The sequence below is a fragment of the Haliotis asinina genome, chromosome 1 (assembly GCF_037392515.1).
Source record: "Haliotis asinina isolate JCU_RB_2024 chromosome 1, JCU_Hal_asi_v2, whole genome shotgun sequence".
Taxonomy (NCBI): Eukaryota; Metazoa; Mollusca; class Gastropoda; order Lepetellida; family Haliotidae; genus Haliotis; species Haliotis asinina.
In genome coordinates this window covers 7,458,225-7,468,406 of record NC_090280.1, presented here as the reverse complement: position 1 = coordinate 7,468,406, position 10,182 = coordinate 7,458,225, and positions in this window count along the sequence as shown.

Sequence of the window (10,182 nt, the reverse complement as noted above, 5' to 3'; positions counted from 1 at the left end):
AAAACAAACAGATACATTTGACCTTCGTCATTTTAATGCATATCATTCTTTTTCACCTCCGGGTGATAGAGCCACTGGCGGGTCATCCGTTCTAGTCAGACAAAATGTTATTCAAAGCCCTGTTTCACTTAATACTAATATGCAGGCTGTTGCAGTGAGAATTACGTTACATGTAGCGTTTACGCTATGCTCTCTCTATATTTCGCCGTCTTCAACATTTGCCAAAACTGATCTTCAAGCCCTGTATGACCAACTCCCGAAGCCCTGTATTATAATGGGAGATTTAAATGGTCACAACCCACTGTGGGGTAGTGTAACTACAAACACTAAAGGTAAATTGTTGGAGGACTTTTGTTCTGACAATGATTTATGTATTTATAATGATGGTTCCAGCACATATTTACACTCTGGGTCAGGGACTTATTCTGCTCTTGACTTGTCACTCACAAATTCTGAACTACTAAATGAATTCGAATGGTCAGTCCACGATGACCTCTGTGGAAGTGACCATTTTCCTACTATTCTCAAATCTCAAATCCATCTGATGTTCCTCCATCATCAAGGCGGAATTTTAAAAAGGCTAACTGGGCTTTATATGAAACACTGTGTGCGGAGAAACTTAATCCTGAACGTTTTATTGACGTTCCTGATGCTATTAAATGGTTTTCTGATGAACTGAATTCCATAGCTGATGAGTGTATACCAAAGTCCTCTGCAGTTCCACACATGAGAAAACCATGGTTCAACGATGAGTGCAAACAAGCTATGAAGGCAAGGAAAAAGGCAGAACATTATTTCCGTTGCCATCCTATGGTGCATAATTTCAATAAATTTAAGATTTTAAATGCTAAAGCACGGCGTACTTTGAAACAGAGCAAACGCCAAGCTTGGCAAAATTATGTATCCAAAATAAATTCTCGGACACCTATGTCCAAGGTATGGAACATGGTCCAGAAAATTAAAGGTAAAGGTGCTAAATCTACTGTCCATCATCTTAAACATGGAGATCAATTGCTTACTGATAAATCAGATATTGCTAATAAACTCGGTGAAACCTATGATTAGACGATGCCATTTAGAAAGTGGTCAAATGCAACATATGTCATATTTGGGATTTCACTTTCTCAGTAAAGTACAAATTCTAGTAGGGATTTCCCAATATGACATATGTTGCATTTGACCACTTTCTAAATGGCATCGTCTAATCATAGCTTCCGGCCGTGGGAGCCGTGCCAATTCACACTCATCAGAGGGGTACACAAAGTATGCAGTCTAGACTACCAGTTGTCCGACTTTCATTTTTTGTGGAAGTCGCGGTGGCTGAGAGGGCTAGGCGGCTGACTTTGTGTGCTGGCGATTAGGTGCCTGACTCTGAGGGTGCGGGTTCGAATCCCGGATGGGACTCGACCAAAAGAAGTACTAGAATTTGTACTTTACTGAGAAAGTGAAATCCCAAATATGACATATGTTGCATTTGACCACTTTCTAAATGGCATCGTCTAATCATAGCTTTCGGCCGTGGGAGCCGTGCCAATTCACACTCATCAGAGGGGTACACAAAGTACGCAGTCTAGACTACCAGTTGTCCGACTTTCATTTTTGTGGAAGTCGCGGTGGCTGAGAGAGTTAGGCGGCTGACTTTGTGTGCTGGCGATTAGGTGCCTGACTCTGAGGGTGCGGGTTCGAATCCCGGATGGGACTCAACCAAAAGAAGTACTTGAATTTGTACTTTACTGAGAAAGTGAAATCCCAAATATGACATATGTTGGGTGAAACCCTTGCTAAACACTCTTCCTCTTCTAATTATGTACCAAAATTTCAGCAATATCAAAAACAACAAGAAAAGAAAACTATTAATTTCAATTCTGATAATGGGGAAGATTATAATGAAACTTTTTCTATTCATGAACTCCATACTGCTCTTGATCAAGCTCATGACACTGCTACAGGAGCTGATAACATACATTATCAACTCCTGAAACATTTACCAGAATCCTGTCTGGAAACACTCCTAAATATTTTTGATGATATTTGGACATCGGGTACCTTTCCTCCATCATGGCGTGACGCCATAGTAGTACCAATACCTAAACCTGGACGTGATCATACGGATCCATCCAATTATCGTCCAATTTCATTAACAAGCTGTGTTTGTAAGACCTTGACTTGTTTGGTACTTGGAAATAAATAACCTTATCACAGATATACAATGTGGTTTCCGTAAAAACAGAAGTACAGTCGATCACTTAGTGCGTTTAGAATCGTTTGTGAAAAACGCGCTGATTAATAAACAGCACGCTGTCTCTATCTTTTTTGACCTTGAGAAGGCACATGACACTACCTGGAAATATGGCATTCTGATTGATTTACATGATTTCGGGTTGCGAGGTCGTTTGCCTGAATTCATAGGCAATATTTTAAATAACAGACAATTACAAGTCCGCGTGGGTTGTACCCTGTCTGATCATTACAATCAGGATCAGGGTGTTCCACAAGGCAGTATTTTGTCAGTCACACTTTTTAGTATAAAGATAAACAGTTTATCAAAAGTTTTAAATGATTCAATTGATGGATCGTTATTTGTGGATGATTTTAATATTTCTTGTCGTGGTAAAAATATGCGTACCAACGGCAACTACAGTTGTGTTTAAATAAGATTAATAAATGGTGTCTTGAAAACGGCTTTAAATTTTCTAAATCGAAAACTAACTGTATACATTTTTTGTCGTAAATATAAACCACATAAGGACCCTGAACTATCTCTAGATGGCACACCAATTAAAGTTGTGAAGGAAGCTAAGTTTTTGGGTCTCATTTTTGACTCACACTTAACGTTTTTACCGCATACTAAAACACTTAAAACTAAATGCCTGAAGGCACTTGACTTGTTGAAAGTGGTTTCAAATTCTAAATGGGGAGGGAATCAAGCTACCCTTCTCCATCTATATCGATCTCTCGTGCGTTCTAAACTTGATTATGGCTCCATTGTCTATGGTGGAGCCTGCAAAAGCAACTTAAAACTATTGGATTCAGTCCATCATCAAGGTCTAAGACTTTGTCTTGGCTCCTTTAGAACTTCACCTGTTAGACAGCCTGTATGTCGAGGCTGATGAACCATCTCTTGAGCAGCGACGTATAAAATTAGCTTTACAGTATGTAACTAAACTATATTCAAATGAGTCAAACCCTGCATATAACTGTGTTTTCAATCCCCTGTATGAGGATTTATACAATAAGAAATATTCTCTTGTTCCGCCTCTTGGTTTAAGAATAAAACCACTTATTTCTGCTGCCAGCATTGAACTGGAAAAGATAGCTCCTTCCCGTCTTCTTTCTTCTCCTCCTTGGCAGATGGTTAGGCCACAAGTTGACCTAACATTAACGACATTTAAAAAATCAGAAACGAATGAATTACAGTATAAACAGTATAATCAACTAACACATAAATATATCAATTATAAATCCTTATTTACAGATGGATCCAAGGACGGTGGCGCTGTGGCTTGTGCCACTTTTATTGGATCCAGAACAATATCGTCTAGATTACCAGATAAGAGTTCTATTTTTACAGGAGAAGCTAACGCTATACTAACAGCTCTTAAATATATTCAAAGACACCCGAAACGTAAACAGTATATAATATATTCCGACTCTCTTTCTTGCCTTCAGGCTATTAAAAATATCTCTTGTAAACATCCACTTTTAATTGAAATTATTGAATTGTATAATAATCTTGCCACTGGCCAATACGACATCGTCTTTTGCTGGTTACCCAGCCACGTAGGTATTTCTGGTAAGGCAATGGCCGATCTTGCTGCCAAGGCAGCACTCAACAAATCTGTGACACCACTTCGTATTCCATACTCTGATTATAAAGCCAGCATTAGAACTTACATCCGTGATCTGATGCAGAAGAAGTGGGACACCCAAGTGGGCATAAATAAATTACATGCAATAAAACCCTATATTGGTTACACCTACTTGGGTTGTCAGTCCAGAGGTCATCATGCGGCGATGTCGTATTGGCCACACCAGATATACACATCTGATGCAAAAGAAGTGGGACACTCAAATGGGTATCAATAAATCACATGAGATAAAACCTTACATTAGTTATACCCATTTGGGTTGTCAGTCCAGATTTGAAGAGGTCATCATACGGCGACATCATATTGGTCATACGAGATATACACATGCATACCTGTTGAAAGGTGAAGATCCTCCGTTTTGCATCCCTTGTGATAAGAGAGCCACGGTCAAGCATATCTTCCTTGACTGTGTTGAATTCTCCATCACAAGGGATAAATATTTCAATGTAAAAACACTTTCGGATCTTTTTAACACAGTAAATACTCATTCAATTATTGGATTTTTTAAAGGAAATTGATTTTCTTGTTGAATTATAATTGATATGTTCTGTAGATAGTTGAATTTTAATGATTGGTAGTATAGATTAGGAACATTGATTATTAGTGGCTGCACCCTCAAAGGGGGTTGAAGTAAAATTATTGTCCTCCGGAGAGGATACGTAAGTCCCAAAATTTTTAAAAGTAAATTTATACTTGCCAGGATTTTTAAGCGTAGTATTTGTGTTATTTTAATTTTGGCTAAACGTCTTACAATAGCCACCAGCTGAAGGGATGATGTAAATCCAACTAGGGTCCATGCAGGTAGCAAAGGTACTGTAAGTCACCATGGTCCCTAGTGTGGGGATCTACCTTCTGTTGTTGGCGACCTATAGCCTGTTATTATATTGTATTGTTCATATAATGATACCAGTGCTAACTTTCCACACTAGTTTTAATGCTAATTGTGATATTCTATGTGCTTTAAAGTCCTTCGCTGACAGGTTTTATAATGTACACATGGTCCTTTTCATTGTTGAATGTTTTGTCACGATATGGCTGAAATATTGCCGATGTGACTTTAAATATCAACTCGATCACTCACTCACTCCATCTCTTTTTCCATTTCCAACCTTTTCAATTCTATTTTGCTTTCAATTCCAACTGGTCTGAATATTCCTCTGGCACAATTTCCAAAAACTCCTCATCAATGTAATGATTCAACACAATTTTCATAATCTGAAATTTCCTGATTGCAGGTTTGGCATCAAGTTTGAGATGTGAGGAAATTTGAGTCAAGGGAGAATACAGAGAGTCTCAGAGTCAGGTTAGAATACAAACTTCTCACGTTCAAACACCATTTTGCTGATTCCATAATTGACTTGTTGCAAAATTGCAGAAATTTGAAATAAATTTCACAAATGGTCAAATGAATTCTATCTCGGACGAGCCCCCAATTGTGCTACAGTTAAGAATTTACCATGACAATGTAAGACATCCTCCGTGAGCCATGAAAAAAATCATAAACGTTCAAATTCTGTATTAATTAGTCAAAGGGAGCAAGTCAGGGCCACAAGTCAATTTCACAATACTGATCTCAAATACAATACAAGTGAGAAAAAATCTACGGCAACTGGTCACAAGATATAATATAGCAAACTCACCAAAGTCTTAGTGCGAGAGAGAATCGACTATGCAGAATGTAAACACAGCGGCCGGTCTGACAGCGGTTAATGTAGATTCAGACTTTGACGGATTGTTGGCGATGATGTAACTCCAGTGATGTGTCCGTGTCTCAACACGGCGACCAGCTTATATATATATATATATATATATAGTCATTTCCCGAAAGTTCGGGCACATGCGACCATCGCCAACGCTGTAGAATGCCCTCGAATAAGTTTCCCGGAAGTAAATACATAGAAAACTAAGAGCAGATAATTTTCGGAAAACTAGAATCGTAGAAGTGTTGAGCATCTATTAAACGAAATGTGACCCATCAAAATTATTTTTCAAAACACTAAACGTTGTGACCCAATAATAATTATTGCTTAATTAAAAACAAAAATATGCAGAAAATACACACTCGTAACACATTTCGTAAATTGCTCATAACCAAGATTAAGTTTTCCAGCGGATGAGATTTTCAATTATATCCTCAACAACATCAACTTTAGAGGACATATTAAGAGCGCTTTCAACGCTATTATCTAGTCCAATGAATTATACATGTGACAGTATACTGTATGTAACAGCAGTTAATTTTGCGGTAAATATATCTGGATCCAAATTGTTTCATCGAAAATATTTTCAAGTTCTGGAATTCTCTTAAAAACAGGCTTCTATTAACATAAACAAATAAACCACCCCAAAACATATCTCTGTCGTTGTGTACTGGCTCGTGGAGGTTTTCCCAGATTAACGTTTCTGATTTGATACTGTCGTCCCAGAGCGTTTCCTTTAAACAAACAACATTGTGATCTTGTAAGAAGTCGCTCAAATAAGAAAGTTTTACGTACACTTCTAAATTTAGTATTTAGATGGAAAATAGACATTGAATGGTCACCGAAAGTGTTGTCATATCGTTAAACGATATAACGGGATTAAATTTCGCAAGAGTTTCGTAACAACGATCAATCAAGATCACTAGTTACTACTGTTATCCAGACACGTGACGGCCAGATTACTGCTAATCGTGACGTAAATGCCATTTACCATGACTTTGACAGTTTTGCTCAATCTGAACTAGAGAGGATTGGATCAGCCAAACCTCCAACTGGTAAAAAGACTTCTAAAAATTTTATAAACCATATTGGTTTTCTGAATTACAACAACTATGGGACAGGTTTGCGATGCGAGCTTACCAACTTCAGCAACAACAACGGTTGTTGGACGAGTATAAATACAGTGATTCTAGATCATTTTGGAAAAATATGGGTAAAATTGGAATTGCTAACAACCGGCATCCCGTGGCAAATCATACGGGATGGGGCGGTGCAATCGGATAAAGCTTCAGTTTTGGTGGGGTGGAGGGATCCCTTTTCGAGGATTGTGCCCCGACCGACTATGATGATGATCATCTAACTAAGATACATGATGACCTGGTGAATGCCACTGGGATAGACTACCCGGATGAAAACACTAGTGACCTACATTCACCCATCGCTCGAGCCGAGGTGCTGTGGCACGTGCTAAATGTGTTATGGTGACGGGGCCGGATTGTGTCCGAGCTGCAGCCCTCAAAAACAAGCTTGTGTTGACATATTGTATCAACTGTTTTCATATTGTTTTAATCATGGTGTTTGCCCCAGTATGTGGCGCAGTAGGTACATCTCGCCCATTGGTAAACCTGACAATGATCCACTTGACCCCCTTGGCTACAGACCACAATGGATTTCCCTTGTCCGCTGACGTAAGTATAGTCGTGTTTTCCTATTCTGCCATTCAATATACACAAGCCACATTTGAGTTCAGAGTAGTGTCAGTTATTTCCCTCGACTGCAAGTCGTCCACTCCCTCTATTATATCTTGTAACGAGCCACGAGGATTAAAGTCCCCACATGGGTAGATAATCCCTTTATTCTGATATGTATAGAATTGTTGTTGTAGATCCTGTAGAAACTGTTCAGTGTCTATAGTTCTTATTGATCCAATTGGAGGAAGATAAGCAACGCAAAGGTAGAGATCAATGTCAGGATTTCTTCTTACTTTAATCCACATTATATTCTCTGTGTCACCAGAAATCCTATTACTCCTGATCCGCGCTTTGCTCCTTTATGTAAAGTCTTTCTGTTTTGCCCGTACCAACAGTAATCTTTCATGCAGATTTCCTCATCTCCTTGTAAGAAAGTTTCACAGATTCCTAAAATATCTGGATTTAAAATCTCAATTACATCACATTTAAAATTAAAAGCATCAGCGTTCTTAGAGTGTTTGTTGAAGCCCCTGGTATTCCAAACACCAAGCCAGAGTCCCTATTTAAGTTTAACATGTGTGCTGGATGTACTTGAGATCTTCCCATTTTTGTTCAGTCTGAGGTTCTCTACATTTCACTACCTTAATAGGTTTCGCGCAATTTGGTTCAGTTGTTCACACGGTTCATTTGTTTGATTTCCACGAAGGCCTTTAATTACTGTTGTATTTTCTTCTGCTGTTATTTTCTTATTTTCAGTATTCTATACAACATCAGCATCGGATTTTCCAGGTCATCGATTCTTCCTTGAACTTTGTCAAAATCTTTCTGGAACTCCTCCTTTACCTTCCCTACCTCCTCCTCTATGGTGCTTGCTATTAGTGCAGTAAGTTTTGATTCTAAATTGTTTTCAAATCATCCATACGTCTCCTTAATGTCGAAACAGCAGGGCCTAATTCCTCTGAAAGTTTATAGACTGCGCTTAGTACAGCATTGTCTCTTTGCTTCTGTAGTGTGTCGTCACTTTGTTTTGGTTTTGGTTGGGTATTTATCGGCGCTTCAATTACCCCTGTGTCTGTTCTGTGTACGTCTAGCTCTACGATGCGTGTTGTGCCGTAGTTCTTTATTTTCTTGTTTATTGTCAGCATTTCACTCGCCTTAGAATTGGTGTCATCGGATTCCCCAGAGAGACTTCTCTTCTTACATGCAGGCTCATAACTATCTGTGTGCATCATTTCGACTCGTACCGGACTGGGAGACGCCATTACATTGTCAACGAATTCGGTAGCCGACATCATTTTGCTTATGTGTGGTTACTAATGTCTATATCTGATCGCAAATCGAACGGATATAATGTCACTGTATGTCGTATGAGTGTCTTTGTCTATGTGATGCGGATTTATAAACTTTACCACTCGTGATTTGAGAAAATTTTCCGGAGCTCCGAAGTTCTTCTTCTTGCGTCAGGGGACGTAATCTCTAATTGGTCCCTTAAATTTAGAAATTCACGGAACAACAAAATGCTCAGGTTGATCGCTTGTTCTTATTGTAAGAACATGTAACACTGAAATAACATATTTTCTTCTTCTTCTGTCATGGGTCAATGACCCTGGGGTGGGTTGCAGATCCCCAACAATCAGCAGTAACAATAGTTACACAAAGATTAAAATTTCCACCTTGTTACTTTAGACAACAGACAGTAAGAACCACTGTGTATGTCTTCCATTCGTTACAGAAAATCACAACAATTAACCTCAATTCACGTACAAAGAGTATACATTATCATGTGAATGATGCGCATAAAGAACGCTCTTGAATTCAACCTGTATTCGAAGGTTTACACAATTCACTACTCCAATCACCACACGTAAATACAGGGAGAATAGCATATACTCAGGAAAAATAAGAATGTGACATTATGAGACCAACCAAACATTTTATTGTTATTTCATGTTGTCGGGCATAAATGTTGAACTTGAGTGTGATCACAACATATTTCGGGCAGATGAAACGAATACAGATAAGTAAACATTCACAGATACTTGATAATGCTTGAAGAATAGATCTCATAAAGAAAGAAGAAAGAGGCGTGCATGGTCTGATAGAGATAGATATTGAGAGAAAGAATCTACGAACCAAGATATTTATAACAACACAAAGAACTATCCAATAGCCAACGACACCCAGAACAAGAAACATAAGACTTACAAAATATATAATTGAGTGGATAACGCACTTGGTACATATTATCCAGCTGCAAGTGATCCAGTTAAGCTATATTTATATTTGACCAGGTCGCCCTCGCACGAGATCACTCTGTTACGTGTCCCTCGTTCTCAGTAATGCCTGCAATTTATGTTGAATTTCTTCAGTTACACTGGTCTAAATCATCAATTTTCTGTGTGACTTCTTTTCTAAGCAATATAATCTGTGCCTTGAGGGGTTTGCTTTTGCCTTTGAGTTTAGAGATTGCGTTTAGAGTTTGCACAACATATCTAAAATGCTCTGTTATGAGATCAGTAGTGATCTTCATAAATGATCTTCATAAAATTTCTCGTTACTGAGGCAGCATTAACGCGTTAGAGAGTTTCGATGTTAATACATCTGTTAACGCATAATTGGTAAATTGGAACACTGAAGTAGACAGGAATGGGAGCGTTTTATCAGTATTTGGTGTAATAGATCTGTCAGTACCTGGGCTTTCGGTAGCAGTTGTCTGTTTTGGCGTACTTGTCGATGTAGGTGACAACCCACTAAAGCTGTGTTCAGGTAGGTCCTGAAAGAATATTGTCGGCTGCAACATCGGTTTTGTTGACTTGCTCGGCTGATGTTAAACAGGCGACGTCTGCTTCCTTTTCCCATTTTGCGAGCGCGAACGTGGTGTCTTTGGGTCCATTGTCCGTTGTTTTCCCCTCGTAGTGGCAA